Raw genomic sequence first — 9,787 nt, forward strand, 5'->3', positions numbered from 1 at the left:
AACTTGACACTTGCCAAACCCACTCTTGCTTTCAGATTTCTTGCTTGAGCTTATTTAACTTTTGCAAGATGAATGAAAAGGAATGAGAATTTCAAATCTCAACCAAAACTTCTGGGTTTTTTAAATTAGTATTTTTAGGAAATATGCAAAGCTTGTATTACTGATAGGGTCATGCTTAAAACAATGTTTATATTGAACTTTCACTCTCAAACCATTTTCACCTCTATTGTCTCATTTTATCCTCACAATTTGTACTTGTTTGGGGGAAAGATGTCCATTTTTTCTCCCTTTAAAAATCAAAGCCACTTACCTGGCTAACCACAGGTCTTGGGCAGCTGTTTGGACAAATGTTAATAATTAAAAATAGACCTAAAATAGACTCAGCGGCCTAGAGCCTGGACCCAGGTAGTCTCTGGAAGCATGAAGAGATCTCCCTGGAAACTGATCACTTCCTGGGTAACCCATGACCAGCTGATTCTCCTGCCATGGTGCTTCGGCTTAAAACTTCTTATGAAAGAACACAGAAAGGCCCAGATGTGTTCACATGAGATCTGATTGGGGAGTTAACCTGTTTTCTCCGATCAGGAATATTTTCCTTGCGATGGATTCCTTCAGTCCTAAGAATTACATGCCAGTGTTGACAGAATGCTCATGTCAATGGGAGTGCCACTATATTTAATTAAGGTTTTTCAAGATTTAGCTTACCTCAGCAGATTATTTCTTCCATAAATAAAACAGCATGATTTTCAGAGACTCTTCTTTTACCTTAACTGATTTAATGTACACCATTAAATATCTGGACAGGAAAAGTTGCCAAGTCAAAGAAAATACTTAAGTGTTCCTGGACATAGAAATGGGAAGCAGTGATTTAGAGACGTCCGCAGGCTCGGGCCTGCAGTATGTCAGCAGCAGGTTTGTCGGCCATGATGGAAAAAATGACCAACCTGCTGATTAACCTCCACTTCAGGATCAAGTTAAAACACATCCACCCATGACATCAGAACTCTGTTTGCAGTATCTGAAACTGTATTGGGGAAACTTTTAAAAGCTTGAACCAAAATTTAGATTACAATAGTGCCCATAAATAAAGACAAGGCCAACATGGGTCACCCCCTCCACAATGGAAGAAACAAAAGGCAGATAACAAATTGGTGAATAACTCCTCAAGAATTTTCTTGCCTGACATTGAAATTTGTGCTGCCTTATAAATTTCCTTTTTAGTTTAAAGCATATATATAGGGCTTCTTTGCATGCAGTTGATGAAGAATTAAAATGGATCAAGTAGATTTGGATTGTTCTAAAAAAAAAAAAACCGCTAAAAAGTTAACAAAATAAGCCCTTGAAGTAGGCTTTGTTATGAAAGCAGGGCTTTTTTTTCATAAGCTAAAATGAGAACAATCAAGCTAAAAATAACTAAAAATTATTATTTTTCTTAAATATCCATGCAGTGTCTTTAATATTGGAAAATATCAGCTGTTAACTTGAGAAGTGTATCAAATCATTTGGTAGGGTTCCAGTTTTATGATGTACACCACAAGGAATTCTATGGTTATCTTGGCTGTTACTAACCCAGACTGGACTCATTCTTTGGTCCAAAGCTACCAATAACTGTGGCTTTTAAAACAGTGATAAATTTGCTAGAAGTAAGGCCTAATCAACTGTAAAATTTCCTAATCTTAGCATTTTTTAAGCCACAACAAAACAGGGGTTAGACTAAATGTAAGGAGCATTTATAAAGTGTGTTCTGAAGATCGCCAATTGGGAGTGGCTTTTGAGAGAAAAAATATTCCCTGAATAAATAATTTTGGAAAAAGTTGCCTTTTATATTTCTGTCTTAGTGAGTCACAATCCACACAAGCATATCGAAGACTTTGAAAAGCTTTGAGTTTAGAACCCTAATTGTCCTGGCCAGTGTGACTCAGCTGGTTGAACATCGTCTGGTGCACCAAAAGGTTGCCAGTTCAATTCCAGTTGTCAGAGCACAGGCCCCAGTTTCATGCAGGAGGCAGCCAACTGAAACACATCAATGCCCCCCCCCCCCCTCCACACACACACACACTCCCTATTTTTGAAAAAGAACCCTAATTGACTTTGTTTAATGGCCATGAATTTTCAGAAAATGTGTACAATATATATCAATAGTAATTAAAGAAATCTCGCTAGCTAATCCTATTGTCCCTGGAAAGCATTTCCAAGCATATTTTCAAGTTCTTCCCAGTATCCCCATCCCAAAGATATCTGGATTATCATACTAAACCTGAACCAAGGTTTTAATATCTCAGATTTAGTTTAAGTTTTTAATTCCTCTCTAGCCTCCAGTGTATGCTGATCTTCTCCCAATGTGTGATGTCATGTTTGGCAGATCTATGCCAGGCACTTCCGAACTCGCATGTCCTGGGGTTTCCCAGACCCACTTCCCCTGAGGGTAATCACTGTTCATGGCCCAGGCTCAAGTTGGTCATATTCAATGGGACCCTCATATAACACCCAAGTTAGCATCTGGCAAATATCAAATGAGAGCTCCAGAGTAAAATGTCACAACCTTTTAGCAAAGGGGGCTGGAAAGATCAGGGACAGCTACACGGGGACTTGACAATAGGACAGCCTTGGAGGTTATTGCTAAAGGCAGAAGTGGTGGCCTAACTGGACAAGGAAAGTGACAGACGATGATACTTCAGGCTGGAGAACAACAGAAACCCAGGTCAGGGATGGGGGTATGCCAAGGAGTCAGACAGGTGAGGCTGAAGCAGGAGACAGGGAAAGGTAGGACTAAAAGGTAAATGGACACCAGATGTGAGAGCCCTGCGCCAGGCATATAAACTTGAATTTTATTCTCCAGGCAGAGGAAACCCACTGAAAGGGAAGTCCACTTCCACCTGAAATTAGAGGAAAAGCAGGTGATGGGGTGTGTCACCTGCTCACCTCGTTTTAGTGTCTGCTTCCTGGTATTAGCAGACAGAACAGGAGCTCTAGTTCAGATCTCTTATGATAACCCACCTACCCACCTCTGCCACTTACTACTGTCACTTATTTTATGATCTTGAGAAAGTTTCTTAATCTTGCAGAAGCTTGGTTTCCTCATGTGTGAAATGATTTTCAAAGCCATCTTAATAGGTTGTTGTAAGGCTTAAACATATAAAGAGCCTGTGCTGTGGGAATGAGATGTGGCTACAGACATACTACTAAAGCCGGCACTGGAATCATTCTGACCTGCAACACACGCAGCACGGTTTTCCTGGGACATTGACGGGGGCGGGGGCGGGGGGGGGGGGGGGGGAAGGGCGGGGGGGGGGGGGGGGGGGGGGGGGGGGGGCGGCAACCACCTGGCCATCTGCTTGCCCTTGGCAGGACCCCTGAGCCCACAGGGCCCTAATTGCCCACAACAGAGAGAATCATGCTGCTAATGCATTTTTCCTTATTCACTTGAGTTGCTGTTTTCAGTTGCTATTGAGTGCTTATCTCTCTGTTTTCTTCATTAGCATGGTGTTAGCTGTCAGCAGACAGAAGCAGCCACCTGGGCTGGCTCTGGTGGACTGACTTCTTGAAACCCAAGCTGCCCCATTACCTCCCCTGCAAAGAGGCCTTCAGGGGGAGGTGAAACCAACTGACCCCAACCTGGCAGGTTTCGCCCGGAGCTGGAAAACTAAAGTTCCCTTTGTAGCCTCTCCCTTTCTTTCAAAGCCTGTTGGTTGGGGAAGGGAATGCCTGATGGGAATCCACTGCAAAATTTCTTATCTGGACACTACTTGGTGCCCAAGGCATGCCAAGTAAGTAAAAGTAAATCCTTATATATGAGCATTTATTTTCAACTATAAGACTCTTAGCAAGTAGTTTTCACTAGCCCCAAATTTATTGATGCCTTTTGATTTTCTGTTTTTCTCCTTACCCTATTTCTACCTGTTAGAATCTTTAATTTACGTCCTCCCCTCAGCTCTGAAATGAAGGCCTCATCTCACTTGATCACCTGTCCAGGTGGTTCCTTGTCTCTCACTCTGCTTCCGCACAGCCCGCCTCCCCACAGGCACAGCGCCACCGCACAGCTTCTCCCGATGCACCTGAACTTCAATCCTGGGGAAAGACTCCCAGTCATAGGAAAAAGGCAGTAGAGAAGGAGGCAAAGGAGAGAGAAAAGAGGAAAGAGGAAAGAAGAGAGGAGAGGGGAGGGGAGGGGAGGGGAGGGGAGGGGAGGGGAGGGGAGGGGAGGGGAGAGGAGAGGAGAGGAGAGGAGAGGAGAGGAGAGGAGAGGAGAGGAGAGGAGAGGAGAGGAGAGGAGAGGAGAGGAGAGGGAGAGAGACTGATTTTTGTGGCAAAGTCTCAAGGAGAGAAAATAGCCTCAAGAAGGTCACCCAGGGTTTGGGAGGGGGAATGACCTGAAAGAACATCTCTTCTAAGGACATGGTGGATGGTTGAGAATAAGATTGAGTGTGGCTGAAGGTAAGGGGGTATAATCTTCATATTATTATGAAACTAGAGGCCTGATGCACAAAATTTGTGCATGGGTAGGGTCCCTAGGGCTACCTGGCGATCAGGGCTGTTCTGTGGGGTGACTGGCAGGGTGATGGGGGGGGGGGGGGCTTACTGGCACCCTCCTTGGCTGGCCTGGAGCCTGTGGGCTAGGGGCACCTCCTGCATGGAGCATATGGCCCCTGGTTGTCAGTTCATGTCATAGCAATAGGTCATTCTGCTGTTCAGTTTATTTGTATATTAGGCTTTTATTATATAGGATTACATATATCTATTACCTATCTATCTATCGATATAATCTATCATCATCTAATCTCTCCTCTTTCCTTTAGGAATTAAAAGCATAGAGCCAGGATGGTTCTGTGCTTGGTTTAGTGATTCTTGCTATTGGCTCCTGGTGTGCTACTAATTGTATGCATCCTGGTCTTATGGAGACTTATGGGGTAATTTTTGGAAAAAAACATTTCTCATCCATTTTTTAATTCTTGTATGTCCCAGAAGCCCAAACCCTGCTAAAATTTTAAAGGCTATATTTTACCTCTTCAACTTCTCTGCTGATTAATTGCTTTTATAATAAAATACCAGATTTTTCCAATCAACTTGATACCAGCAGGATATCCAGACTATCTGCCTGGATTTACAGCGAGGTCTTCAGAGGCTTTAGTGCTAGGCAATAAGCAAACTAAAAATAGCTACATCAATAAATAATTTATGGAGCAAATAATTTGTTCTTCATATAAATTGGTAGGAAGGTTCTCATGAATTATCTCCAGTGTGAGTAAAACATTTTTCTTTGTTTTATTAAAAACATTAAACAGCTTAAAGCTGTACTAAGACTTTTGGGATACATTATAGCTATAGTTAATGAATGGTAGATTAGATAACCATCAGATTATTGTTAGATTTCTTAAATTTAATAACTTTACTGTGGTTATATAAGAGGGCATCTTTTTCTCAAGCAAACTCTGGTGCATTCAGGGGTAAAGGGGAATAATTCTATATAATAAAGAAGTACTATGCTAAGACCAAACAGCAGAACAAGACCAGACTTCCCTAAGAAGCCAGGGTTGTGAGGGCCGACCTAGGCAGGTGAGGCTGTGAGGGCCAAGCCCCTTGCACAAATTTTGTGCATTGGGCCTCTAGTTGTATATAACCTACTCTCAAATAATTTAGGGGCAAACATATATATGGAGAGAGAGAGAGAGAAAGAGAGAGAGAGAGATGAGAAAATACATGTGGACCAACATTAAAATCTGAGTAAAGAGTATATAAGAGTTATTTGTATTATTTTAGCAACTTCTATGAAACTGAAGTGATCTCAAATAAGAAGTTTAAAATGTGTTTATAATGCATATACCTATAGTATATAATATATACAGTATATATGTGTGTTATATATATATATATTATATATATATACACACATATATATTATATATATTATACAATGTACCCTTGTTTTGAAATTAACCTTTAGATTGAGGTTGTTATTTCCATGGAAAAGGCCAAGTCAGATGACTAGTTTCAGGTGCGTTTGCAGTCTGCAGCCTGGGTTGGGCGGCTGCTTCCCCACCAGGCGTCTAGTAAATGCTGCAGCCTTGAGAGTGACAACCTGGGTTTCTCGCTGGGAGCTGAAGTTTGGTTTCCTTACTTACTGAGTTGCCTGATTATCATGGAGAGAGAACATGCAAGGGCTCCTGCCCAGGCTCTGCAAAATGCAAGCTAAGGAGCTTAGCTGAAAATTGCCAAGGACATCTACTAGGTTATTTCTACACAAAAACTCCTGTGTCGGCAAGACTTCAGAATCTTCCAGATTCACATCAATGAGCTGATGCAAAGTCCTTTGACAAGTGAACAGCTCCTGCTCAGGAGGCTCTGTTCAGAGGACTCGGGGTGATGGTGGGGGTCGGAACAATGAGTGACAGTAAGATTCCTGTCCTGATTCTGTTCCTCCAAAGGGCTGAGATCTTCAGCAAAAATCATCATTTCCATCTCAGCCTCTGGCCTTTTGCGTGTAAACCTCTGACGTGTCAGGGCTGGTTACTGATCTTGGTCCTCTCTAAAAACTTTGAGGACAGTGTTGTGCTAACAGGAAGCTCCTTATGGGAGGAGGTGATCTTGAGGGAATCAGGCTGAAAACAAACAGAACTCATCTTTTACTTTCACAGTCCCCTGGGCACCTCCACTTTCTACCATTAGCTCCTGGTCTCTCAAGTTTCATAATCTTACAAGGAATTCCCATGGGAACTGCGTTGGAACTGAAAGATATTCTCAAAACAAAAAGGACAGGCTGCTTTTCACATTTAAATGAAAAAATTTAAATGGGGGAAAAAGAAAGAGAAAACAACCCTCCTTGATCAGGGAATAGGATCAATTTGAAAGTTTAATTGGATATGAGAAGAATTTGACATCTTGAGGACAAGGTACAATTGTAATGTACTAGGAGGTGAGACTGTTCTCTAGGGACCCTACCTGGATGAAAGCGCTATGGAGAGGGAGTGTGTTGTGGACAGAAGTCGTGCAGACAAACAAAGGACAAGTTAAGGACTGTAACAGTAGTAAGAGTGAGAATCTGAAAGACAGAACAACTAACCCTGGGGGCCCATGGACCTCAGGCTGCCTGGCCAGTGCACCCCCATCGAGGTCCACCCCTCTGTTTCCTCTTAGTGCTCTTGGTACAGCCTGCTCTCTAGCCAGGTTTGGTAAAAAGGATGTATTGATGAAAACATTATTCATGACACTGAATCAGGACAGTAAAAGGAACTTAAGGCTGACTTTACTCCAGGGGGAGCTATTAGGATGTGTATGGGGACCACTACAGTGGGGTTTTGTGTGTGGGGGAGAGATTGGGCTCATCTCTGAAACAATAAGAAAAAATGGGAATTTATAACCAAGGAACAGGGAGGGGGACCAGTGGCTGAAAAATTACTGAGTGGAAATAATCAGGGTTGAGGAGGATTTTGGCTGAACCAATCAGCAGGGTTCCTTTGAAGTCAGGGCAGAATATCAAACACCACCAGGAGGATGATGGAGAATGAGGAACTGGCCAGATCGAGGGTGATCAGATACAGAGGACAGGGATTTTAAACTGACTTAGTAGGATTCTTGCTAAAGTTGGACAATGCAGAAACAAACCCAGAAGCCCAAACTTCAGTGCCTGGTTGGGAAAAGAATTTAGAAGAGCCTGGCTAGGGTTTGGTAAAAGACCAGTAATTGTTTACAGAGGGAATTATATCATAGGGTTGAATCACAAGAATACATTACCTCTGAAATGCTTTCATTCTATAACACATGTGTCAAACACAAGGCCCACGGGCCAAATCCGTCCCGCCAGGCCTTGCAATGTGGCCCGCACCTCGCTGTCATCACTGCACTCCGCTGCGTTTCCATCACAATGACAGTTTATGACTGTTCAGTAAACCATTTGGCCCGCGATTTAGGCTGGATTTTAGATTTTGGCCCCTTCTCTGATTGAGTTCGACACCCCTATTCTATAAGCTCTTTGGTAATAACTAAGACTCTTTCCTTGACCAGACTTTAGTCAGGCTTCTCTGAGCCCGCTTTTTGAATAAGCTTTGGAATGGGCTCCTGTCTTTGGTCTAGCCAACCCAGTCTTAGCAAAGAGTCCTGGTAAGTCAACTTAGCAAGAATTCCCCATTCTTGATGGGACTGTTAGTAATAGTCCATTTCCTGAGCCCCTTCACCCTGCTTCTTGGCTGTAAATTGTTACTTGCTCTGGCTGTGTTTAGAGTTGAGCCAGATCTCTCTCCCCTATTGCAGCAGTCTTGCATAAAGTCTTTATTACCAAGTGTCAGAGCATTTTTTTCCTTGCCAGTACTCATTAGGTCCCAGGCCTTATTTTATAGAGATAATAAGACTGGTCTTGGCCTGGATGGAAGCGCTATGGAGAGGGAGTGTGTTGTGGAAAGAAGTCGTGCAGACAGACAAAGGACAAGTTAAGGAGTGTAACAGTAGTGGGAGTGAGAATCTGGAAGACAGAGCAACTAACCCTGAGTACTTAACCTTGAGCTGTATGTTCATGAAGGAGCAGAATTTTGCCAGGTAGAGAAATAGAGGAAAGAGACTCCAGGAAGAGAACTTTAAATAGGGACTTTCCATGTCTCAATCCAAAGTAGTGATTCTGCTAGTAGGATGGCCAGGTAAGTGCGGTGTGCCTACCAATAGCAATCTGATCACTAGAGTCCCTGTCCCAAAGAAAACTCTCATTTTAATAACTAATATATAGGAGCACCCTGTCTTTGCTATTGTAGGGTTTTCTAAAAATGAACATTGGCCCTTTGGCTTTAAATGCCAAAGGAATGTTTCTATCTCTACAAATAAAATATTTATTTTGGTTCTTCTGAAAGTTACTGATAAGACTAAAGGGGATGAATCGAGGAAGGAAAAGGAGGAAAGAAACCTTGGCACCGGTGCCTGGAGAACGGCTCCCTGTGAGTAGAAAATGTTCCAGTCCTCTCTCCTAGGCAAGACTTGAAGCAAAGAAATCATGTGGAAAGAGCATGGAAAATTCAAACAAAATATTTTTAGCTGGTTGACCTTTTAGTAAGAGTAGCATCTTCTTTAAAAAGAAACATAATAAGAAGAATGTTAAGATACTAATACTTGGGAGGGAGGCAGGAGAGGGATAAGCCAGAGGTAAAAATATCCAAGTTTGTGGTATACACTTTTGGGGCTTGGGTGCCCCTGGCAGTTCATCTTTCCGAACTGAATGGCACTGGAACTTTGCTCCTGCATCTGGTATAGCAACATCCCTTGTCTGTTGGAATGTGTCTGTTGAACCATTGCTTGATTCACAAAATGTTCCCATACTTGCCCTGACTGGTTTGGCTCAGTGGATAGAACATGGGCCTGTGGACTGAAAGGTCTCAGGTTTGATTCCCATCCGGGGCATTATCTTGGTTGAGGGCACATCCCCAGTAGGATGTGCAAGAGGCAGCTGATCGATGTTTCTCTCATGGATGTTTCTAACTCTCTATCCCTCTTCCTTCCTCTCTCTGTAAAAAAAAAAAAAAAATCAATAAAGTATATATTTTAAAAAATGCTCCCTGCCTCCTTCCCTCTCTCCTTCCTTTTCTCCTCCCTCCGTCCTTTCTTCTTTCTCTTATTTTTATTGTATCTAGAGAAAAACAGCACTTGAGAGGTAATATAGCTTCCTGTAAAAAGCACAGATTTGCCGAAACCGGCTTGGCTCAGTGAATAGAGCGTCGGCGTGTGGACTGAGGGGTCCCAGGTTCGATTCTGATCAAGGGCATTTACCTTGGTTGCGGGCACATCCCCAGTAGGAGATGTGCGAAGGCAGCTG

Source organism: Pipistrellus kuhlii, unplaced genomic scaffold (genome assembly GCF_014108245.1).
Source record: "Pipistrellus kuhlii isolate mPipKuh1 unplaced genomic scaffold, mPipKuh1.p scaffold_m20_p_2, whole genome shotgun sequence".
NCBI lineage: Eukaryota > Metazoa > Chordata > Mammalia > Chiroptera > Vespertilionidae > Pipistrellus > Pipistrellus kuhlii.